The sequence below is a fragment of the Anser anser genome (genome assembly GCF_964211835.1).
Source record: "Anser anser genome assembly, contig: HAP1_SCAFFOLD_172, whole genome shotgun sequence".
In the NCBI taxonomy this organism is placed as follows: domain Eukaryota; kingdom Metazoa; phylum Chordata; class Aves; order Anseriformes; family Anatidae; genus Anser; species Anser anser.
Window position 1 is genome coordinate 24,262 of NW_028153704.1, and position 26,273 is coordinate 50,534.

Genomic DNA, 26,273 nt, shown 5'->3' on the forward strand with positions numbered 1-26,273 from the left:
CCTTGGTCTGTGCACAGAGTTACCGGATCAATTCTCAAAGCCGGAGTGCCTGCCTTCTTCCCTTCCCCACTCCTTCACGGATCCTGCCTCTTTCATCAGTCTCGGGCCCTCTGTCAGCTCTCCGCAGAACCGCCGCCGTCGATGCACAGGACCGCTGAAATCAGCGGGGCATGCCTTCCTGCTGCTGCGGCGGTGGGGCTCCCCAGTAGGCGACTGGCTCCCGGACGAGCCCCCAAATTGTGAGAAACACTCCGTAGCCAATAACTTGGGCTCAGGCGAGGAGCTCAGCGAAGCAGGAATTTATTCGCGATCGCAGTGGCGGGCGTCCCACGAGCAGGAGCGCCCCTGCTGGTTCCAAAACCCAGTTTATATACTTTTTGATGACGGGACCCTCCCCTGTTTCCCCACTGAGGGGGTGATCCAGGCTCACAATCTGTCTGATGCTTCCCAGACAATGCATGGCCTTCAGTTGCCGGCCTGTTAAATTTCGAATTTCTTTCGACTTTTTTACTGGTTGAAGCGGTAATGGTTCTTCACTTACCTGACTTGACTCAACACCGTGATTTTCCCCGAATTGTTCTACGGAGTCTGGTTGTCTGCATTTTACAAGGTCGCCTGCTAAGCGTTCTTATCGCTGCAAGCACACCTCGATACCCCATTCCTTACCTTTAAACAACGTAACTCTGCAAAAACAACATTTTTATTCCCACGAGGGGCAGGGCAGGCCCCGCGGCGCGTGGCGGCGGGGGGCGGGGGGGCCCCGTGACGGCACCGAACGCGGGGGGGGGGCGGTATGGCCTCGGGCGGCGCGACCGGTAGCGGCGCGACCGGCAGCGGCATGGCCGGCGGTGGCAGGGCCGGTGGCGGCGGGGCGCCGGGCGGCAGCCCAGGAGCCCGATCAGGAGGAGGAGGAGCAGGAGGAGGAGGAGGAGGAGGAGGAGCGGCCGGCGGCAAGGTGAAGAGGCGGCGCCACCGTTTGGGCGCCGCGAAGCCCCCCTGTGCCAGGAGCAAGCGGGTGAGGAGCGGCCCCCCCACAGCGGGCCCTTCCCCCTCAGCCCACCAGTTACCCCCTTACTTACCCCCTTACCTTACCCGCCCCTTTATCCCCTTAGTTACCCCCTACCCACCTCCTTACCCCCTTAGTTACCCCCTCGACCGCTTAGTTACCCCCTTAGTTACCCCCTCAACGGCTTAGTTACCCCCTTAGTTACCCCCTCAACCGTTTAGTTACCCCCTTAGTTACCCCCTCAGCCCCTTCCTAACCCCCTCAGTTACCCCCTCAGCCCCTTCCTAACCCCCTCAGTTACCCCCTCAGCCCCTTACTTACCCCCTTACCCCTCTACCCAGCCCATTACCCCCCTCCTCCCCCTCCCCTTCACCCCCAGCCCGCTGCCCTCAGGACCCCCAGTGCCACCCCCAGGGCTTTCCCCGCTCCCTGCACCCCTCCTCAGCCCATCATCAATTCTCTGAACGTTACCTGCCAGGCTTTGCTTCTCGTTTGTGCTGTAGGGTACAGCAGGTTGATGGTGAAAGCGGTCCGTCAATTCGGGGTGTGAAAATCCCCGTGCTGGAGGGGGGACGCGCCGAGATCCCTCCCAGCAGCTCTTTGCTAAGAAATGTCAGGACGCCCAGAGAGATGCTCTGGAGATGCCCTCTGCACATGTTTGTTCAGCCAAAACCTCTCCGCTATTAAATGAGCAACGTAGCTGAGGGGACTGATTATCATATGCAAAACCAAGGGAGCGCTACGCATGGATAGCTGCTCAATTAGGTTTTTATCACTTGCAGAAATGCCAAGTCCCTTATACCACATATTGACAATCAATCTTGTCCATCTAAAGCTGGCCTGGAAGGGCAATGCAAACATTCCCCACGCTTACAGAGCAACCGTTGAAACCTCTGGCTTGAACAGTGCATTAATGTTGAAAGTGCCATAGCTTGCGTGTGCCGACACTGTGTAGCTAACTGATAAACCTTACACGTGGATTGAAAATAATCAGTGGAGATGGTTTTCTAACTTTTCCATTGTCTGTTATCTCTGCGTGTTTTCCAGTAGGTTTATTTAAAGAGTGTGCCAGAGCAAACACGTGCGTGGGGATATCTGGGGGATTCTGCACAGAGAATGGCTGCTGCACATCCAGCGCAGATCAAATTAACAGTAACTTATCGGGGAAGAATTTTAATGATTTGATAAATAGACAAACTGATAGATGTTACATGTGTGCATTTATTATAGCAGTTAGCTTTGTAACCAGACGAATCGTGCAAATGTTCATAACGTAAAAGGACGAGCTTTGAGCAGATAGCTTGCTTAGAGCATTTGTCAATTAATTTCAGTTTATCTTCAATATCATGTCCACTCTGCAGAAGGTTCTGTGGCTTAATGTTAATTGTCTCTCAGTGATGCAGTTGGGGAGGCACGAAAGCGACCGATGCGATTTTGTGAGGTTATACCTCTGGTTCTGATCCCTACCCCGCTGTTTTTCTCATCCTTCCCCCTACAACTTTAGTCGATAAGTCGATTCTTAGAAATACTTAAATAGATGTGTTTTGTGTGCTTGTGATCGTAATTACAGCCCACGAAACCCTCTGTCTCTTACCATTAAGCTCTGAAGGTGCCTGGGCACTGTAGGCAGTATAGTTAGCAGCTTCAAAGTTCCTGGGAACTAGTCCTGGATCTAATTTACCTTTTTTTTTTCCCCCTGCCTGCAGGAGGGATGATTAGCAGGATGCCTAGCTCATGATTGTCAGCTTTCTGGATATTAATTTTTATTATTAATTTTTATTATTAATTATATTCATTTATATTAATGTATCTTTTATTTAACCGTAGTTCCTGGGGCTTTCGGTCAGGTGGGAATTCTCCGATCGTACCCGATGTATGCCGCAGAGTCAGTCTTCTACAAAATACAGCAACAGCTTTAGAAGGCTCTTGCAAGAGGAGGTGCTGGTGCTATAGCTATAGCTGTGTTTCTTCCAGGACATCTTCTGGGTTAGCCTGACTGTTGAGAGCAGAACTGGTTTTTGTGCGTATAGTCACTGCAATTCAGCATTACTAAAATTGAAAATATTTAGATTCACTGATTTTAATGGGTAGTATGGTCCTGACTGTCGCAGTAGATAATTGCTGAACTTCTGGTTTAGTTGGTTTTCACGGGAGGGTGCGAAGAGGAAGAGTCCTGGAACAAGTCTGTAGGTCAGGAGCTGTTCAGGCGTAGAGTTTCCTGATAGCCTTGCAGATTGACGACCTGCTGATGAATTTTGGCAGAGGTTTCAAAACTTTGAACCTTGCCAAGGTCACTTGGAAGTGCAGAAAGTGATAGGTAGTTGTAAATCAATCTTAGGTGAATTTTAGGTTTACCAGAAGTGTAGCGATCCTATGCCAGGGACCAACCTCGTCGTCATCTTCTGAATATTTGCTGTATAATATCTGTCTTCAAGGTCCGTGGAAGGTGGTATCCCAGCATATGCTGTTGACTGTGTTTCTGTAATTAAACAAGTGTTTTTTCTTTCAAGCAGGGAATAATTAGCAGAATGACAGAAACGGTGAAAAATATTGTACCGGCCTGGCTGCAGAAGTATTTCAATAAGCGTGAGGAGGAGTGTGTAGACAGAAATGAATCTGCAAACCAGGAGGAGACTCCGGTAAACTATCATCACGATTATTCAGATGAAGATACCATAATCGATGAGAGTTTCACGCCTGAACCAGCAGGAATTAGTAGACGAGGTATGTGAAAAATCATTTGGAATTCTGGCCATCTGTATTTATTCACAGATTTCTAGTTTTGAATCTGAATTTCAAAAGGAAATTGGAATGAGGGTTTTGACAGAATGAAAAAAACCCAAAAAAAGTCAAAACAACTGTTTGTGAAACCGTCTTAGCTTTAAACTGTATACACAGTTACGAAGCATACATCTTATGCTCTTGGAAGGCATCAGTTAACTTTAGGTACTCTATTAGCCAGGTGCTAAATGCTGAAAATAAGTCATTTGCAAGTGTGCTGGGTTGCATTTTCCATCTTTTAAAAGATATGGAATGAAAATCTGTCTAATTGCCTAAGGCAATTAAAAAAATTAATTTGTTTTGCAGTCTTCGAAACAAAAGACTAGATGCTAGAATGGCAGAGGAAAATTCCGTCTCGTGTCCCGACTTTGTTTGTTTTGTTTTGTTTTTTTTTTTGTTTTGGGCTTTGATCAATTTAGTAAAGTTCCTCGTTAACTTGATGGTGAACTGGGGAACTTGTGCACGGATGTGGTTTATGAGATTATTATCCTTAAAATATTCAATAACTTTAAGGTCTACGCGGGGGGAGGGGGTGTCTTTGAGAAGGTATTTGGACCGTTGGCAACGAGGTTTGCAACTCCTTTACCTCATGAAAGATTAATTTGTCTTATATCCAGTGCCTCTCACTGTTCCTGTAGTCCTGTTGTATAAATTTGCATCTATTCTTATTTGAGTTTCTCTTAAATTAGCTGTTTTGGGGAAGTCAGCTTTTAATAAGTGAAGAAGTTTTGTCTGAGCGTGCGTAGGTAACCATAGATAATGTGGAAAGTCAGTTGCTTCTGTTGTTGGCAGAATCAAAAAATAAGGAGGAAATATCTTTGCCTCCAATCTCATCTAATTGTAAACAAGGAGATTGATGGCTTTCTGTGTAGCTGTAGCTTGGGAATGAGTTTGGAGAAAAGAATAGAGAAGGTCTTCGTGACTGAGGAACACATGTTGGCTTTCCTATGTAACTGCGTGAAAGGAGCTTTCAGTAAGAACAGCTGCACTGCAAGCTTGCTAACTCCAGGAGATCAGGAGCAGGTGGACACCCTGGAACCTTTTGCAGCTTATGTTGCTGTCCGTGGGTGTCGCTTACTATGCTTAAGAATAAGATTTTTTTTTTTAATTATTACTACATTTTGAAACCAATGTGTTTCTTCAGTTCTGAGGTATCAGTGTGCTGGAGCCTATATTGGGTGGCCTTCCGCCTGAAGAACTTTCTGTATCTCAAACGGTGCTGTCCTAAAAATCTGCTCATGGTTTGGAGAGCTAATTAGTGGTACTGCAGTGGTTATGAAGATTGAACTAACTAGTTTAAGCTTCAGTTCAAGTATCAAGAGGATAGTGGCTCAAAGTCATTTGAATTGCCCAGATTCCTGGGAGAGACAGTAGGCTTTCATCAGGCAAAATACCCATGAATAGTTCCATTCATTTAGCAAGATAGACTTCAAGGCCACCTATTCCAGGCCACTGGCATTGTTTGCAGACCCTTTGCTTCAAGAGGGAAAAATGCTCGTCTGGTTACTTGGGTCAACATCCTTGTCCCTTGGGTCAAAATCCCAATAGTTAATGGGTAGGAGATGATGTTTTGCCTCTAACGTGAGCTGATATGGAAGAACTTGGGAAAAAAGTACTGCAAACGTTCATTTTCATGTTGTGTATTCAGATTAATGTAACCTTTGTTCCAATATTATGGAAGCTGCAGTGTTATCTGTAATTTACCGTGTAATCTCAAATTTTGTAAAGCTTATTGCAAGCTGTACATGGGAGAAGGAGTATATATGTTTGATTTAGTGAACGGCCAAGTCAGCGTTAGAGCATTTGAGCACGGGGTCAGAATGTGGTGTTGTAAAACCTCATAGTTAACTACTTCTGGATGCAACATTAATACTGTGTATCGCAAGCAGTGTTGTTGTTGTAGCCAGACAGTTAGATGCAACCGTATCTGGGTGAGGAAGAAGTTAAATTTGGCTTCTCTCTTTTTGCGCTTAGAACTTGGCAATAGCATGGCTGTCGATAGGAAACAGGTTTTGGCTTCTGTGAGCTTGTCTATAGCAAAGCTAATTATCTCCCTGTTCTTGTCTAGAACCATCCACAAGTAGATCAGCACTGAACTTCCCAGTTGTGTTAACAAGGCCCTCTCTTCATCGGAGCCGTCTGAATTATACCATGCTGGATTCTCCTGTCCCACCTTGTCAGCCCTCGACATCTTCTATATTTGGCATTGGCAGTCCTAGGCTGTCCTTCATAAAAGAAATAGAAGATTCTACCTCTCAACAAGACGATGATAACATCTCAACAACCAGTGATTCCTCCTCTAGAGCATCTGATGAAGGTGATTTTTGTGTTCTCTGTTTAATTGACTTTTTTTTTAATGTGAAGTACCTTGCGTTCTTTAATATTCCACATCACCTTAGTAAATAAAATAGGTGAATGTCAACTTTGGATGCGAGAATTAAATTGAATTTTTAGTGTTTTAGAAGTATATAATCCTATCACCTTTTTAATAGAAGCGTGCTTTGGAATACGTTTATGATACCCTGATGTTAGAAAGAGTCAATGCTGAAATATACACGTTCAGCTAGGTTATATGTAAATTTTGAACTGGGACGGTAGGAAATCAGGCTGACTTGCCGTAGCTTGACAACTAGGCTGATTGTCTAGAAGGAAGAGTGACTCAGAATATCTAACAGACAGCTGGTTAAATGTGAATAAGTGCAGGTGACAAATAGGAACACGAGATGTTTTCCTGTGTTTCAGCAAGAGAAGATAAAGAAACTACTCTGACATAAGCTATAGGCTGTTTTTTGACCTTTCTTGGTAGAAGGCTTCAGCTGTCAATACTTTTCATGTCTTTTGCCAAATTCATTGAGGAAAGCACACCATTTTAAAATAAAAAATAAGCATCGTGTCGATGTAGGTTGGTACGTAGGTCTTCTCGCTGAAAGGGCGAACAGCAGGTTTGCAGCTTTTTCTAGTCCCCCATATAGACAGGGACTGACGTGTGCTCAGCAGGTTTTCCAGAGAACTTTTGTACAGCTGAGTAGTAGAGTAGAGTTGCTGGGCTTTAGCAATATAACCTGAGTGCACTAGAACTTTCTGGTGTGTCTTCGTAAAACATACATGGGCAGAAGATCGTTAACTCTTAGAGCAGCCTTTGGGGAATCTTCCAGGTTTAAAACCTGTGCGATTATGATCTGTGCTGGCCTCCAGCCTTTTACCAACACAGAAAAAAGCTTTGTCCGTACAAATGCACTGATGTTTATGCGGTCCTCTTTTATCTTAGCCTGAAGGAAAAAAATATCTGCATTGGAAGCACAGTATTAACTTGGTAAGATTGCTGAAAACTACTTGCAGCTCTGTGAACAGTTTTCAAGTTTGTAGGTGATACTTGGTTTTCAGTCTGTACGTGAAGTTGATCTATTTAAGGAAGCTGAAGTCATGCTTATTTTTCTGTATTGAAGAACTTGAATTAGTGTGATCTTTATTGTTAAAGTTCTGTATGTACGAGAGGCATTTACATCTAGCATACGTCATTTTGGCAGATGTTGCAGTTTTAAAAAATACTTCATCATCACTGCTCTTGCCCGCAGGAGCTGAAAGAACTCATTCCCTCTCGCAGCATTCTGCAGCTAGCTCTAAGAAACCCGCATTCGGTTTATCTGCTTTTGGAGGACTGTGTCCTGTAAGTACTGCACAGTATTTCTTTTAATCAGTTTGAATGTGTACCTGTTTTTCTATCCACCTATCGTACTGTGTTTCCGTAGGCACGTGGAAGCACATCTGTTTTTAAGCAAAACCAGCTTGGGTTTTCTCCATTTTACCCCGGAAAGACGGCCTATGGTGGTGCAGCTGTAAGATCAAGGCAGCGAAGAACGGAACCTTATCGGGTATGACAAAAGTAGTGTAGTATTAGTAGTCAAATGTAGTAGTCAAACCTGGCTAATATTTATCTGTGGATCTTCTTTTCCAAGCATGCCTACATTCATGCTATGGATATGTTGTATAAACCTGCAGTCTTTGAAAATATCTAAAATCAACTTTGCTGATCCTTTGTTCTTCTGGTACACAGAGGCATGCAGGACTAAATGCAGTCTCAAGATAAGCAGTAACATGCTTTCTGTTTTGAACGATTCATATAGTTCTTGGAGAGAGTTATTTGCCCCCAAGTGTTCTTGGAAATAGCAAATAAAAACTGCTGACAACTCTGATTAGCTAGAGCTGAATCGAAAAGGAAAGTCAAGTCAGGTTTGGTAGGAATGTATTTAAATGAAAGTGACTTTTATCGATAAATCAAAAGGAATTTGAAGAAAATGAAAACGCGGGTTTGCTGGCTCTGTTCTGACAGTCCATTTGTGCAACGGAAAAAGGGCAGTACAAGTACCTCACTTACGGGAAACCTTGAAACCTTGTGGTGCAAAGCTGGGAACCCTCTTTGGTCGGCTATTTTTGTTTTTTACAATATTACTGCATTATGGTAAAAAGAGGAACCAAAATACTAGGCTTTTAAAGGAGAGAGTAGCTTGCTTCTTGCTGCTTGCTGTGAATGACAGCAAGGTACTAGAGAGTCCAGCGAAGGGCCACCAAGAAGATCAAGGGACTGGGAGCACCTCTCCTCTGAGGAGAGGCAGGGACTGCTGGGCCTGTTTAGTATGGAGGAGAGGAGGTTCAGGGGGGATCTTATTGGTGTATATAAATACCTGAATGGATGGTGCAAAGAGCATAGAGAGCCATTGTGTTTTCAGCGGTGCCCAGTGCCAGGTCAAGAGGCAACAGGCACAAACTGAAACGTGAGGCTCTGTCTGAGCATCAGGAAATGCTTTTGCACTGTGCGGCTGATGGAGCCCTGGCACAGGTTGCCCGGAGAGGCTGTGGAGTCTCCCTCTTTGGAGGTCTTCAAGAGCTGACTTGACATGGTCCTGGGCAACCTGCTCGGGGTGGCCCTGCTTGAGCGGGGGGGTAGACCAGGCGATCTCTAGAGGTCACTTCCAACCTTAACCATTCTGTGGTTCTGTGAGTCTCACTTGTGTTTTTACATGCTGCGTGGTCTGCTTCCTGTCTTCACATCGTGTGATAAGCACAGTGTGGTTATATGAGGGGTTTAACCTGGGAAGAAAAAAAGTCACACCAAAGGAAGTTTTCGACTGATATTTGAAGTTGGGTGGTGCAAATAAACAGTTTACTTTTTCAGTGTAATGTTTAGATCTGTTACAGTTTAAATCAGATCTTTATCTTTTAAGACAAAGATTTGCAGCCAACTTTAATCTTGGGGGAAGGGAGGAAGCAAGAGAGAAGTAAAACTAGTTCCTGGTTATGATTGTATACACTGATTTTAAGATGGTACACTTAGACCATCGTGAAACTCTGAGGTCTGTGTTGTTACTGAAAATGCTTTCTGTACCACAAGCCTTTTCTTGAGTTCTGTTTCCCTGATTACTGCTTCGGAGGCCTTAGCAGTCCTAGCATCATCTGTCTTGACCTTTTACAAGTACGGAGTTCTTTTATTGCTCGTGCAACAAGCACGTGCAAGATGCACTGAGGCCCAGGGTAAACTTCATTAAACTCCGAATGTATTCTCTTCTTTATGGCTTAAACTCCCAGTGACTGCATGTTTCTCTGTCATCAGAATATATTGATTGTATCATCAGTGTAGCCTTGGGACGTAAAATACATGCCTCTTTAGCTCAGAATTGACCATTGTAACACTTAAAATGCTAATTTTTCAGGCACAAAGGAGAGCGAAAGCTAGACAAGAAACTGTGCGGTCCCGCGCTACGTTAAGTACCTCAGCACGGCGCATCTTGGAGGCAATGGAGAAGCTGTCAAGCCCTTTGTTGGTAAATAGCACTTCTTTTAATCTGTTTTTGCTTCATGTGTTTATAAAACTTAGTAAATGTGCCATCAAAGCATAAAGATAAAACTATTCTTCCTTACGTTGTGGCCGGTTTAATTTATTGCGCTGTTTTTTCAACAGGATGCTAAAAGAATGGCATCTGTTTTGCCGCTGTGTTGTGTAAGTTGACCATGAACCCCCACATTTTTGTTGCAGGGAACCCTCTCTCTCAGGAAAAAAAAAAATGCCCTCTAATATTTATGCTTTGTTTTTTCCCTTAGCCTCCGGACATAGATAAACCGGATATTACTGACTTCCAGTCCAAACGAAGAAAGGTAAGAACCAATAATGTCTTAAGCTGAGGTAGATAACTTTTTCAATGCTTTATCACTATTAGAAAAATTTTCTCAAACCTCAGTGACAACATAGACATCAAATCAAGTTAATATTGGCATGTATCCACAATAGATGATGGGTTGTGAAGATTACTCAGGTTAAGAATTATGTTATCTTTGTAAGTTGAGAGCAACAACTCTAGAACACACCAAGTCGTTTTATCTTGTCCCCCAACTTGGGGTGAAGCTGCATATTAAAATTCCTCTTGAGGCAAGTTTTCTCTTGAAGAAATGATCACAAATAGAAAAATACTGATTGAGTGGTCATATAGACTTTGTACAGACTTCCGTGTTCATTCGGGCACAGAAAACTAGTTTTTGTGCTTTTTATCACCATTCAAAGTAAAGAGGAGGAAAATTGTTAATTTCCGACGCTATAAATCTTACGCTCCTAAATTCCTATTTGGAGGTAGCACAGAACTGGTGAGAATGCTGTGGTAAAGCATGATTTCCTTTCATTTTCTTTAAAAAATGAAAACTAGTCATCTTTTTTTGATGACTTTAGTTAGGGGTATCATTAAACTGCAAAACTGTACCAGGCACAATAGCTCTTGGTGTATTAAATGCCTAACTGGGGGAATTAATATTTTTCATTTTTACCTTTAAAACCAGCGATGAACCATCGTTGGAGTCTGATAAATTTTCCATAAAATTAAATGGGCATCTCTTTCTGCGAAAACATCTGTGTTTCCAGTATCAGTCTGAGTGTACAAATGACCACTTGTTAAGTGTATGGGCTTCTTAGGCTGGAAATCAAAGTGGACAGTAATACTGGTTGCTTATTGCTTTTAACTCTTTCAATCTCTGTATTGTTTAGCCAGCACAATCTCCATTTGGTAAAGTTCTAAAATGAATGTAGCAGCAACTGCTTAGTTTTTAGGGGGGTAGAGGTTTTTTTTTTCTTTTTCTTTTTCGACGCTATAAATCTTAACGCTCCTAAATTCCTATTTGGAGGTAGCACAGAACTGGTGATAATGCTGTGGTAAAGCATGATTTCCTTTCATTTTCTTTAAAAAATGAAAACTAGTCATCTTTTTTTGACGACTTTAGGTAGGGGTATCCTTGGGCTTATTAAATTGCAAAACCCTTAAATGACCACTTGAAGATCAGGTGACTGAAGGAAATAACAAGATGTGCAAACTTTTCATCTTCTGTTCTAATGAGCAAAGGGACAGTGTCTCAAGAAGTTTCTGTGCTAATTCCTTGATTGGATGGATGTATAATTAAGTTTACAATCACTTCAGAGTTTACAAACATCTCAGATTTCCTGGACCATCTTTTCACCATCTGCCAAATTACAAGGGCATGGAGAAGTGAAGTATATCATAAATATTATCCAAATAACTAAAACCAAATCTGGTGTGAATTCTCAGTTATATTATAGCAATATACCTGTGATAAGGCATTAAGAAAGATCTGCCAGATTTGCAACAGAGAGCCTGAAATTGTCAGCCACTAAATGAATGTTGCACGCAGCTGTCAGTGGGTGAAAGGAGATAGATTGTCTATTCATAATACTAGAATTCATAATGGTGGCGGGAGAAGGGTAGCCCGCGATGAGAAGCAATTATTTGCTGAGGAGATGATCGTTTGTTTTCCTGCTAAAGTGAACATGCGGTTGACGGAACACTTGTGCACTCAGGCTAAACTTCTGCAGTGGGTAGCAGTGATGTGGTATTTTTCTTATTTCAAGGAACTGTACCAGGCAGAATAGCTCTTGGTGTATTGAATGCCTAACTGGGGGAATTAATATTTTTCTTTTTTACCTTTAAAACCAGCAATGAACCGTCGTTCACTCGAAGTAGATTTGTGAACTTACATAAAACATGTCTTATTCAAGGTTTCAAACTGAATGTAATATTTTTTAGAAAGATGTATTTTTGTATACTTTAGAGAGAGTGTGAATCCTATTACTAAGAGCTGGGAGATACTGTGAAATTAAAGCTGCAGCGTAAACAATTTCCTGTTGGTATTGATTTGAACAATAGCATGCTTCCTAAGACTGTATTTTCTGATCCTTAAGACCGCAGGCGGAGCCATCGGTAAATCTTGTAGCCTTTAGGGTTTGTTTTCTGTCTGACAGTTCAGTTAAGTCAGTTTTGCAGAACACGCAGTGGTCTGTGTTAAAAATTAACTCTGGTCTGTGAAAATGCTTTGAAAAGGGAAGTCAAACCCACTACTTGAAGTGCATCTAATGCACATGTAAAGCATTGGATCATATTTTAATGAATGAGATTATTGTAAGACTGACAAGTTGGTTTTTTTGAGTGTGTTCTATTGTTTGTGTAACTTTGAAGAGGGAAAATGTAGGGAATGTGAAGCCCAGAAGCCTGTATAATTAGTTGCTTAACACTTCGAATGTTAAATTAATGAATTAAGCTACTGAAAAAAAAAAAATCACAGTGTGGGCAGAGGAAAAGATAGGAGCATATTCTAGGAACATGGGTTATTTTAATTATGGTAGCATGAATTATTTTGTCTATGAAGCTAACTGCCAAATTTTGAAATGGAATTCAGTCAGACTTTGGCTACTTATATATAGCTTTATGGATTTCGTTACTGGTTTTCTGGTGATTTCCCTCTACAAGTTGAACGGTCTTCAGAATTTTCAAATCGTATTCACTGAGTGCCAAGACCGATGGGGGGAGGTTTATAGTTCTGTAATTTGTTTTCATCAATAAATATTGGAATTAATTTGGGTGGACGTAAGGATAAATTGATTGCTGTTTCCCTTTCAAAGCTGGAATCCCAGAATGCATTCCAGCCTCCACCTGTTAAGAGACTTGTGACACCAATGGTAAACCGTCAACCGATGCGTTATACGCGGTATTCTGAACCATCACCGACTTCAACTACTCAGTCCAGCAAAATTTGCCAGAGAGTAGACACAAAGTACCAAGTGAGTACATTTTTGAGTCCTTATGTGCCTGTTTTTTTTTTCCAGTCTTGGAATGTTTCTCAAACCAATTGTTATCCTATCTTTGCAAAAAGTACTGATAGTATGTTTGAGGCGAGCTTTAAGGCAGTGGGAACCATTGTGAAATAGATTGAGCTTTTATGGATTTAATTCTGTTTTTGAAACACTCAGTGTCTTGTGGTTGTTTTCACGATGTCATGATGTGCTATTGAGTCATCCTGTTCTCAGTGAAAGAATATTAAAAGACAGAAATGTTTTCCTTTTATATTCTCATGTACACAAAGCTGTCACTGATGAAACATGCTCGTGTTCTGTGTAAACTATTCCAGGTGAGCTATGTGCTCCAAGTGAGAGTTCTGACAATGTGCTGAGTTATCGGTTTTGATTGCTTTGGAGTAGATGGAGTCTGATAAATTTTCCATAAAATTAAATGGGCATCTCTTTCTGCGAAAACACCTGTGTTTCCAGTATCAGTCTGAGTGTACAAATGACCACGTGTTAAGTGTATGGGCTTTTTAGGCTGGAAATCAAAGTGGACAGTAATACTGGTTGCTTATTGCTTTTAACTCTTTCAATCTCTGTGTTGTTTAGCCAGCACAATCTCCATTTGGTAAAGTTCTAAAATGAATGTAGCAGCAACTGCTTAGTTTTTAGGGGGGTAGAGTTTTTTTTATTCTTGTTTGTTGATAAATGATAGAAAACAGAAAAGTATGTCCCTTTTACGGGGTTGGCAAACACAAGTTTTGATGAAAACTCTCCCCCCCACACACACAATTTTTGTCATTTTGTTTAAAATAATTACTTTCTTTGTTAGAGGATTTGACAAATTTGATTTAGTGTTCTATCAGTTTGTCCTCAATGCTGAGTGAAGCAGTGATGCTTACTTTAGCCCCAAAATTTAACTGAACTGTACCCACAATGCTGAATTATGGAACAACGTTAAGTAGGTGAGGTGTATTCAGTGCTATAAAATTAAAAATAAATAAATAAAATAAAAACCACAAAAAAAACACATGAAGTGGTTGTTGGTACTTTGTGTATGCTGTACATATTCAGCTAAGTCTTGAACTAAACTTAACTTGCAGGGGATGAGAGAGAAGACTTTGCCTGCAGAACAGCGAGCAGAACCATCTGAAAGGTATGACATCTATTAATTTAAAACTTACTTGAAGAAAGAAAGAAATCTCCTTTTTCAGTACGGTCTGCACCTGAAAGGTGGTGACAGTTCTCAGTAAAAGGAATGGGAAATCCAATGAAAATTTTGTATTTTGAGGGAGCTGCAAAGTCTGGATTGTGTTTGAAGATCAATATAACTTTGAGAAAATTGTTGTTTTTATGAAAGGAAGGAAGATGAGCAAGAATAAAAGTACTGATACACCACTTTTTATCCCAAGTTTATCTTCTGAGTAGGATACGAAGATGGGAAACGAGGCACGTTATAATGCTGTATCCACAGAAAGGATCTTTGCTATTGGAGGCCTAATTTTTTCCTTCTACAGGAAATATGGCTCATTTTGTAGTTTAACTAAATCTGTAGCGTTACAAATTTTGCTTTGACAGATATTTCATGGTTTATAACTCAGTTTACTTATAACAAAATAATTTGTCCCTCCTAATGTTCCCTAGGGGAAAAGCTATTAGTTTTAGCTATTTAATTGCTTGCAGTTTGAAAGCTCTGTCCTAATGGGATGATTCTTTCTGAAGTATTCTTTAGAAGGTGAAGTAGGGGAAGTGAGTTACAGTTCAGGAGGATGTTTATTGATGTGTTTTTTTCTTTATTTTTTAAGCAAAAACATGGAGGAAGATTTATGATTTATTATTCTTTTTTTTAATACTCCTTTCATGATGAAGTTAATTGTCTGCTTTGAGTTCACATGAAGACCATGTGTTCTTTAGGATCATTTGAGGCCAAATGCTAACTCATCTCTAAAATAAAAAAAATCCAGCAGAATTAATTGAATTTCTTCTTGAGGAGACTGCTTTGTGTTATACTGCTTTCTTGGTTTAGGTCAAATGAGTTATCCTCCAGATAATATTGATGGCTTTTCCTTCTGGGCAAATGGTGTTTTGGGTAATAATGCTTGAGTTAAGGGACTTTGCACTCGGTTTTTAGGGGGTCGCTCTTTTCAAAGAACAGTAGCAGGGAATTTTGTTGACTCTATGCTCATCTGCCAAGCAATTCTTATGTGACCATGGGCATTCTTTGGCTTGCAGAAAGAACTCAACACTTTGTTTTGGCATCTAAAAGTTGGACTTCACAACAACCACCTTTTTAGGGGTGGAAGCGACTGGCTTTAAGGTTCTGGTACAGGTGCAATCAGGTGCTGGGTTGTAATTATGTTTTTTTCAAACTGTTCTAAATTGTCTCTGTTAGAACTCCTTTCTACTTCTCCATTTAGGAAGGAGATACAGAAAACTCACACTGCTTTTGATTTCGTTCACAAAGTTTATTGCAGTGCCCTACCTTTTGTTTGTAGAGTAGGTAGTGGTGGTAGTGTTTTTTGTGATGCTGGTCTCTGTTGGGTGCCATGTTCTGGAGCAGGAGCACCACACTGATCTGCTGGCAAGAGTCCCTTTGGACAGTTGAGTTGGAATACTCAGTAAATCTCTGGCCCACCAATGCTATATATCTATGTGTGTGTGTGTGTGTGTATATATTTTAAACCTGAGTCCAATTGTAGATTAGACTTGCTTGAAGGCTGACAATTGTCTTTGCCCCCTTGAAGCTCACAGGTGTTAACAGAAAGAGGAATATGGGCTGTTATGGGCAAGCGATAGTTGTCTGAATGAAGATCTATTTTGATGTAAGACTTTTTTCAGAATTCTAATGGATTGACAGTTCGGATTAGAGAAAAGTCTGAGCATATGCCTTAGGGATCTTTCTTCCTCTATGCAGTTACAGTGCTAAGCAGGCTGTTGTCAAGTATTTGACAAGTTTAGACCAGTTCTCCTCCTCAGTATTGTGGGAGTTTGACCTGGTGTCTTCCAGTGCGATCTAATGCACTTCTGTACTGACTGACTGATTGGCTGCAAGATAAGCTTTGATGTCACGGTTTTTCCAGGCATACTTCATTTTCTTGCCATAGTACTTTTGTTAGAGTTATTCCCTATTTCACTTCTGGTTTGGGTTATTTTTTCCCCATTTGCTCTTGGATTAGGATATCTTTCTGGTTTTGAGCTAGGCTTTTTTAAGTACCAGAAAAACGCCTTTGTATGCCTTACAAAAGGGATCTGTATTCATGTCTGAAAAGACTTCTGGAATGTTGGCATACCCAAACACCTCTGCTGTTCCTGCTGATGGCCACATGAAAGCCAGAGCTGCTTCTGAAGCTTAGGCCATATTACCTTGCCACACAAGTCTAAGGCGTCCCTATTCTATCAGAGCTGTTGGCAGTGTTTCCCATGTGTATGTGTGCATATGTGCACTCTTTCTGTATTTTTGTGAGCTGTCCTTTTATATCCCTGCAAAAGATACACGTGCATCGCAGAATCAGAGAACCAGTCCTATTTAAAGGAAGCACTGGAAAATAACAATCTAAATCAGCTCTTCTATTTCAGGTCTTCTGGCTTAGTCATTGTTCCCATGTGAACGGTGCACTTATGTATGTCCTTTTCATTGCTGCTGTTAATAAAGTTTTTCCTATTTAGAACATCAAGTATTTACCAGCGTTTAGCAACTTGTGAGACAGCTTTAGTTTTTTTCTGATCAGCAGGTTTCAATTCTAGGACTAATAACAGCTCTAATATCTTGAAAAAAAAATTTGGCTGGTAATTTTTTTTTCTCTTGTTTCCCCCAACTTCTGTACTGTCGTGTGCTAGCAATGTGACCAGCTACAAATTCAGTACTGCTGCGTCCAATGGTCTGTCTTCAGGAGTGAGTAGCGGAGGTGGCAAAATGAGAAGGGAAAGAGGAATACACTATTTATCAAGAGCTGTACAAGAACAGGTAAGTGACTCTTAAATTAATTGCTGTCACTGAGCTTACTGAAGTAACTAGCTAAGTGTGTCAGTTTTATTGCATCATAGTAAATTATAACAATACCGCTTTATTTTTGCATTGTTTTTGTTTTCTTGTGGGTTTCAGAGCAGGCTCCAATTGATTTCCTGTGTTTGAATACCTGAACTTTGCTTATGTAATTTTGAAATTTTTAATTCTCTTACCTTGGAGATTCTTCAAACTATAACATTTCTCGTTAGCAATTGAATGAATGAGTCCTAAGAAGAGAAGTTTTGGTGAAGGTTTGTATAGTTTTTCTACAGGAATGATACTTGAAACGAGTGCCAAGTATAAAAAGAAAAAAAAAGCTTAATTTTTGGTTTCATATTTAAGTCATACAGAAAGATACAGGCCAAGAGTGTGAAAAAGAGTAGTAGAAGAGAGCATTCTGCATGTCTGCTAACGATGACTCAGTTTTTGATACTCACCAAACTCATTGTGAGAGAGTTTTTTTCTCATTTTAATAGGAAAAATCTATTCCATAAAACTATGACCATGAATATTCAGATTATTTTTTCTTTTATTGGATGTTATATAAGCTGCCTGTAAGTTAATTTAAGTATTTACGTTAACATTAAGTATTTAATTAATATTAAGTTAATATTAAGTATTTAAGTTAATTTAAGTTTCAAATCATTAAATGGGACTTCCAGATGATGCAATATAAAGAAATCATAAACACTGTTGTTTATTCCTGTAACGCAAATAAAATAATGGTCCAAATATCAAAAGTTCCATAAACTTTTCAAATCAAAACTGTGAAACAGATGTAAGCTACAGGATGCACTGAATATCAGTAGTACCAACTTACATCCCTTCCTAGTCATTTCTAAGTAGATCATGATAGTACTGTACAAATTTTGGTCAGATTTCCTATGCCATTTAAAACATAACTCATCCAATCTTAGTAATCAAATAAAGTAAGTGGCAGGGATGAAAATTGAAGTTGTTAAGAGGCTGTTTTCTGATTTTTATATTTGCATCCTGATACATGGTATAGACTGTATTTACCAGAACACAATCTTCAGTGCTGCTAGTCTGACTTTCTTTGGTGCTTTTTGTGTTTAGTTTGGTTGTTGAACCTACCTGCTTCTTTAAACATTACCTTTTTCCACGTTCACTGCTGTAGTGACTTTAGAAACTTTGGCAGCTATCCCGCCTAATTTTGCAAGAGGAACACTTTCTCACTTGTCTTGAGAGTGTACTCTTAATTGAAGCCATGCGAGGGTAGTTAGAAAGGATGATGCTTCTCCAGAGCTTTGATGACTAAAGTATAGAAAAGAAAGAAAAAAAATGTGATCTGTGCGTCTCTGTTCTGCACAGGTTTTGAGTTAACTTTCAGTGTTCTTGCTGTACAGTTGTTGAATAGAGTATAATGTGGAAGCAGGCCTGCCATAAATTAAAATGACGTGGTAGACAGAGGTGGGGAGATCGGGATTTCTTCTGGAAACTTGCTTTCTCTTAATTTGTATGGATTTTTGTTCTATTTAATTTTGTTAATAAATTGGGTGCGATGGGGTGAGAAAGTAGTATGTCTTGTATAAGAAAAATTAAAATTTGCAACTTTAGGAAGTGGAGGAACCAGTGCTACCGAACATACCCCTACCCATCAGTGCTGCATCGCTGCCTCAGTTCAATTCTAGTTTCATTGGTAGTAGCGCTGTCTCAGCGTCACCGAGCGCTGTTTCAACAGCAGCAATGAGCACGGCAACTCCAGCAGCTGCGACGGGCATGGCAAATCCATCAGAGGTGGAGGGCATGACAGATCCATCAGAGGTGGAGGGCATGACAGATCCATCAGAGGTGGAGGACTTGACAGATCTATCAGAGGAGGAGGTGGAGGACATGATTTATACAACGGCGACGTCGGGCATAACGTGTTCAACAGTGCCCTCAGGCTTGACATATCCAATAATGGCGGCGGGCATGCCATATCTGCTGATGACAAAGGACAAGGCAAAGTCAACAGCGGCAACGACAAGCGTGGCAAATTCAACGGAGGCGGCAGGCATGGCAGATGCAGCAGCGACGGCGGCGGGCAAGGTAAATCTTTATGCTATAAATAATGTTTACAATGAGTATACTGCTTTATTGCGAGTTGACTTTTTCTGTGGTGCTCATGAAACTAACAAATATTAGTTTCTACGCAGCTGAATGAATTGGGGTTGTATGCCAGTTTGGGGAAAAAGGCATAAATGTTTTGATTCTGCTTCTCTCAGTCTTAGAGCCTGCCAACTCCCATTTAACGTGATTGTATAACTGCTTCAAATGCTGTGGAAGTCTGCGGGGGAAGGGGGGTGTGGACTTTATGCCAAGTTATTTATAGTGGTTTTGGCAGGGGTAGAGTTAATTTTCTTCGTAGTAGATGATGCTGTGTTGCAGATTTGTGAGCAAAACAGTGTTGGTAAGGCACTGGTGTTTTAGCTGTTGCTGAGCAGTGCTTACACAGTGACAAGTCCTTTTCTGTGTCTCACGCTGCCCTGCCAGCGAGGAGGTCGGGGATGCACAAGAGGCTGGGAGGGCACTCAGCCAGGACAGCGGAGCCCAGAGGACCGAAGGGATATTCCACACCATTTAGCATCGTGCTCAGCAATAAATGCTGGGGGAAAGAAGGGGAAGGAGTGGGGAGTATGTACAGGGTTATGGCATTTGTCTTTCCAGGTAGCCATTACATGCGATGAGTCATTAATGCTACCTCAAATTTAACAACTTTACTTCTTTATTTCCGGTTCTTTTCCCTGTTACACTTGGAGGGAGTGAGCGAGTGGCTGTGTGGTGCTTAGTTGCCTGCAATGGTTAAACCACAACTTTATTTAAGTTATTAAATTAGAGGTAACGTGGTCATATAAGCCTCACATAGAATGAGCCTAGGGTGCAATAATTGGCATATTATTGCAATAAAATAAACATTAATCTGTTCCAGAGTACTTGAAATATTTTTTGTACGGTTTGAAGTAGACAGCTGCTTTAACATGTTGAGGTGTTTGCTGAAGTTCTTGGAGTATCATTGGGCTGAGTTTGCCGTTCTTCAGCTTCCTGGCTTGCTTTTCCGTGCATTTAGACCTAAGTAGCATCTCCAGCTTTTCCTCTCAGTTTCTGGAATTTGGTTTTGAAGATACTGTCCTATACCCACTTGGAAACTTCCCTGTGTTTTATTATTACTTTTATCTGCAAAATAACTCAAACATCAGGTTTTTCGACGTCACTGCGGGACTTCTGTTGGGTAGTGAATTCAGGTAGTTGTTGCTCTTAAATATAAACCTTTAATTCTTTTGAAAATACAGATACAACCAACAAGTACTGTTAGCAGTCCTGAGTTTGCGTTTTCATCTCCAGTTGTGAAATCTACTGAGGCAGAAGTGCTACCTACGTCTTCTGTAAGTAAAATAATAAAGGAGCTTGACTTTTTTTCTTAGGCATTTAGTAGGCTGTTGCAGAACACTAAAGCAGAATCTGCCTTGATGGAGAAAAGTATGTAGGCTTCTGGCTTATAATTTGTCATTCAGCATGCGTGCTACAAATGTGAAGAGCAGCTTTCAGATTTGGTTTTGTGTGTGCATTCGATTGAAGTTCCTGTGGCTTGAGAATCTGAAAAACCTCTCTTGTTCATAGCAGATTGGGTTTACATTTAGTGTTCCCGTTGTAAAATCGGCAGAACTTTCTGGACCCAGTGGTACTCCAGTGACGCCCTTTCTTACCCTAGGTAACTGAAACTTTAGCACTTCAGATCTGAAGTGCTGATTTTCCTTTTTTTCTTTATTAAATCTTCAATCTGTCCTGTCTGCGCATGCTAGCAATTCCAGGCAGTGTTGGACTTCTGCAGTATTTTTCCAGTGACAGATCTGCTTTTATAATTTTTGTTTTGTTTTGTTGCTTTTTGTTTTGCTTGTAATCATAAAGCATTGCAAAGTAAGTAGAATTTGTGAAGATTCTTATGTGAGAAGCATGAAAGCTGGAAATTCTTGTTTCTAACAAAAGTGAGTATAATCTGCTCTAACTAGGTCACATTGTGAAAGCTGTTTTTGTTTTCTTTTGTTTCAAAAGACACCACCACCTCAACCAACATCAACACACAGAAAGAGGAGGTCAAAGATTTTGCTGGTGGTCCCTTCACCACTGCCCACGTATTAAAGGAAGGAAGCGTCTTAGACGTTCTAAAAAATCCTGGAGAGATAATGAACTCCTTTTAAAAAGATGCTGCAAAAAATACGCTAGCATTTTTTATTAAAAAAAAAACCAACACACGACTTATGGTTAATAGAGTATCTGCTATAAATATGAATGTAGGAGAGCATTACATTAAGCGCTGCGTTTGTTAGGGTGCATCTGCCCCCTTCTATTCTAAGTGGTGTTTGTTGCTGGAAGTAAAACTGCAAGATGAAAAGCAGATGGGTTGCATCTCCTTTACGTGTTAGCATGTAATTGTAAATGAGGTACTAAGAGAATTAGCCAGATAATCGGTGTTTCATTTTAAGTAAATACAATTTGTGGAATTGAAAAGGAAATGTTTGTAAAACTCAACACTCCTGTCCCACCTTCAGCCCAGGTGAAGAAAGAATAGGAAAGAGCTTCAGTTCCAAATACATGGCGAAAGCTGCGAATCTTTGGGCCTTAGCTTACAATGGCTCCTGTGGATTAAAATTTAAACTGCAAACAGAAGTGGAGTGTTTTACGTTAAAAACCCTTTTCTGAATTTTGTTTTTAAGCAATTGCAATTGTTTTCAACAGTTTCATAAAGTGTGTCTGTGGAAAAGATATCTTTTAAGAAAAAGGGCTTTATTGAATTTGATCTTTTCCCAAAAGTCTTCTTCTAACTTACATACTTGTTAAGAAGGCAGCACATTTCTCTGTTGGAAAGAGCTAAGTGAGAGAAAATACATTGTGCATTTTGTTTAAGGAAAGACCTCTGAGTGAAGTGACATTCACTTTCTTTATCGGTTTAAAAGAAGCAGAATCTAAATCCACATTGTTCAAAGACTTCATTTTTGACTAAAAAAAACCCAACAAACAAACCACAAAACAACTATGTTCAAGGTAGATTTACAAGCAACTTGAGCTGCTGTTTAAGATGCATTTCCTTTAATCTTTCTGTATTAGTAGCTTGTCTTTCCTGTTAAAATTGCCACCTTTTAAATAAGGAGTTGTCCTGTGTCCGATGCATTTTGAAAAAGATTATAGAAAATTAGACAGTTGTTCAATTGTCTTGAGTTTTTATTATTTAATTAATATTCAGCATCTGTGGGAAAATACCGCATGGATTGCTGCTCCGAGTACAAACTTCTGTACAGTTACTGGAGTAGATTTGAGTCATCTGCTACGGAAGGAGGAGCTTTAGAAATTTGATTCGATTGGGCATCGCGTCTTAATCAAATTGTATTATTTCCATTCCACGTTGGACTGTCAGATTTCAGTCAGCTACTGTCTGTTTGTACTTGTATCGACCAGTGAAAATGTTGATTTAAAGCTTGCTTGGAAACAAAGAGTTAAATGAAGCTTTAACGAAATGTTCTGTTGTGACCCAGTGCAGCAGATGAAATTTCATCCGTTTAGATAAGATTTCTGGGGACTTCCTGTTGCGCTCGGTCTGAATGTCTAGTTGTAACCATTGGCACCTGGGTTGAAATTTTTGCCCTCTAGTAAAGTCACTTAGTTACATGTAGTGAGGTGCTGCGCTAACAGGAAGACTTTTTTTTCTTGCTTCCTAGACTTTGGATTGTTGAAAACACGCTCTTCTACGTCTGCGCAACCTACAACAAGCACAGTGGTTTATACTAGGCCTGCAATAACAACTTTTTCTGCAGGTAAAGAGACTTCTAAACAAGCATCGTACTGGCAATCTGATACATGTGACCCTTTTCTGCAAAACAAAGACATGAAGGACAAATGTGTAACTTGTCAAGCTACTAAAGCGTCAACAGTTGAGAGTATGAAACAGACAGTAAGTTCAAGTCAATGCGACACCTCAAAGCCAGCAGCGCCCCCAGCAGGGATGCTGGGCTTTGGAGACAAATTCAAAACAGTACCTGGAACGTGGGATTGTGATACATGTCTTGTCCAAAACAAACCGGAAGCTACAAAATGTATAGCATGTGAGACACCAAAACCTGGAACGGGAGTAATGCCTGCTCTGACATGACCAGTGGTCACAGACAGCTCGGTGACAGTGACATCCTCCTCGAGCAGCACTGACACAACAGCCACTCTGGGCTTTGGAGACAAATTTAAGAAGGCCAAAGGCTCTTGGGACTGTGGAATATGCCTTGTACCAAATAAGACGGAAGATAACAAATGTGTAGCCTGTCAGTCTGAGAAACCAGGTATGGTCCTTTTTTTCCTGTTGTTTCCATCCTAGCCTCTGTGAATCTTGTACAGAATAAAAGTACGTTGCATATATGGAATATTTTAAGCAACACGATTCCCAGGTACGGTTGATGGGTTAGCGGCTGTCTGCAGGATTGGTTTACAGGCACTTCAGAGGTCTCAGCCCAGGTTCCAGCCTGTCGCATAAATTGAACTGATTGTGAAATGTATTAGTACGGAGCTGGATCAATGCAGATACCCCCGGCTTTGCAGCTGGTGAGGGAAGATGGCTGAAGTGGGTGACTTAATTTAAAAACAACATAGTGATTTTTCACTGGCGAAAATAACAACTCCATAGAAAGAGTTAAAAATGACTGCGTTTTTCTCTTTCAAAAAATAAGTAAAAAAAATTACAGAATGTGTCCAAAATGCCTCTACTCACCGTTTGTATGTAATTGAGGGGAGATGTGAAGCCAGATTTCAAGACAGTGTAGTCTTAACTAGTCTTAAGCTAAAGCAGAGAGATGCCTATGAAGGTCAGTGGTAGGCTTCAAGAAAGCGAGTGACCCGCTGGGTAACTTCTTCAGGGCAGTACTGGGTTGTTTCCCATTGTGTGTGACCGTAATTGATTTTGAGCGTGGTTGTATTGTTTTTAAAATACGATTCTAATTCTAACTTTGACTCTAAATGTCATTTAACATGCCATTACATCGAAAAACACCTGTGCAAATATATCGTGGAAGAAACAAATTAAGATGGACTAGACCGGGCTTTTGTAATCATCCTGTGCGGTAAGACTGAAATTTCATGAGGTAAGATAATGGATTTCAGACAGAGTTGATTCTCTTGGACTTCCAACCTCTGAGCGGTCAGTCGGCATCTTTGTCTGAGGCTCTTGCCATTGCAAGGAGGAATTTTGGAAATGAGGGGTTTACTGTGACCATGGTGCAGTGAATTGCACGGTTACGTTGCACTTGTCAGGAGGAAGAGCGATGCAAGTAATACTAGGATAAAAGTTTTCTGCGTGTGCCGTGGAAGGGAAGAGCCATTCTTGTCTTTCCGGTTTTGAATTTGAAGCGTTATCTTCTGCTTCTCTCTTAAAAGGCACCTTTTTTTTTAAAAGGCACCTGTCAGGCCTCTTTATGGAGGTTACACTGTGGTCAACAGCAGCAGAAGCTTGTGTGCTGAACAGAGTTGTGTGTTGTTTGGAAGCTTTGAGTTCCACTCTGGTTTTTTTGTTTGTTTCTTTGTTTCTTTGTGGGTTTTTGGTGGCTTTTATTTTTTTCAGGGGCAGGGGGGGGGAGTTGCGGAGTAGTTTTGAACATTTCTGTGGGATTTGACAAATCAAATTTAAAAGTTAATGCTCATTTTATAGTTCATGTTCAAACAGGATGGTTAACTGTCTTGTTTGTCTCACAGAGGGTCCAACACCTGTGACCAGTAGCAGTGCATCTGCATTTTCTGCTCCTTCTGGAGAATTTCTGGATTTAGACAAATTTAAGAAGCCTGAAGGAAGCTGGGATTGGGAGACCTGCTTGGTTCAAAACAAAGCAGAGGCCACGAAGTGTGTAGCCTGTGAAAGTGCAAAGCCAAGCACCAAAGCAGAGCTCAGAGGTAATACTTAATGATTAAAACGAGGATGCATATTCTGTGATTTATTTTTTGGTTTGCTCTGATTTTTTTTATTTTCTTACCTGTTAAGCACAATTATTTTTTCCTTTGAGGTGTGGCAAAATTATTCGTTTTTCCTGTAGGAATATTGCCTAGATAACTTCTGTTTCCACACTTTTCCCCAAGAATAAGTTTATCCTTTTTAGAGAAAAGCTTTCATTAATGACGTGCTTGTTCTTTACATGCCCTACACGTTGTTCATTTGGAGTTCAGACTAAAAACATGATCTTTCAAAGAAGTTCGTATACTTTTTAAAGCCAGGTGGTGGGCAGAAAACACAATTGTGAAAAGTTTTATGTAGAGAGGAAGCATGGGGTTTTCTTGTTTGTTTTACTGTTTGGTTGGTTGTTTGTTAAACAGTTTTGACTGGAAAGATCAGGACTAGAATGTAGTTCAAACCTTCACGTACTGCAGATACACCGTGGGTTACGGACTTGACATTCACTTATTTCTGCAGGTTTTGGTACTGCGACTGCGTCCACAAAATGCTGCCTTGCCATCATTTACATTCGGTGTTCACTCAGAGTGTTCAGGTGCAGAGTCTGCAGCTGCCTCACAGTTTATTTTGGGAAGGACAGAAGAGAAGCAGGATTCTGTCACTACTGCTGCTCCGTTAGTGTTTGGAAAGAAAGCTGACACTGAAGAGTCAAAGACACAGCCTATCTTTTCAGTTGGGAAGTCCGAGCGTACAAAAGAAGAGAGCACAGCAAAACCTATGTTCAACTTCAGTTTCGTTAAACCATCAGAGAAGGAACCTGAGCAAGCAAAGCCAGCTTTTTCATTTGGGGTCCAAACCAGTACTTCAGGTAAACAGAGTATCTTTTGTCTTCACTTGTGCGCTTATGTCCATCAAGTAAGACCTCTGAAACCATACTAGAAAAAATCTGCGGGATTTGATATGTTCATGTACTAGAGCTTTAGAAAAAGTTTAATTCCTATATGCAGCATGTCTTCTGTCCTGGTTATTGATACGTACGAAATTAGTAGCAATCCCTTTTTTGATCTCAACACTAGGTTTAGACAAAAAATTGCGACACCTTAAGGAACCTGTCCTGCATCTCATACAAGCACAGAAGTTGCAGTGTCTCAATGCTAGCAGTACAGTTGGTGGTAAAATCTTTAGTAGGGTGAAATAGAGGCCTCACACCTTTCAGAGAAAAAAAGAGATTATTCCCACATACTTGCAACTATGCTGCAGAGTGTACTGCTGTTACTCTAGTGCTACAAAGGTCCAAAAATCACTGAACAGTTATTAGCCAGTTTTGTATTCCTTTAATTTGTTGAAAGACTGCAGTAGAGGATTGAAGTTTTTATTGAGGATCACTGTGTGGAAAAATTCTGATTGTTAAATGTCATTTGTATGACTTAAGAACCGCGTTTTGGAGTACAGA

General features: G+C 40.8%; 1 pseudogene across 1 annotated transcript; it reads left to right on the forward strand.

Moving 5' to 3' along the window:
- The first annotated feature begins 838 nt into the window (after positions 1–838).
- Positions 839–25,688, forward strand: LOC310891604 (nuclear pore complex protein Nup153-like; annotated as a pseudogene). The gene is made up of 9 exons: positions 839–1,015; positions 3,517–3,730; positions 5,856–6,104; positions 7,315–7,454; positions 7,537–7,659; positions 9,496–9,591; positions 22,619–23,228; positions 24,631–24,825; positions 25,340–25,688. The product of its transcript is annotated as a nuclear pore complex protein Nup153-like (transcript).
- Positions 25,689–26,273: the final 585 nt, after the last annotated feature.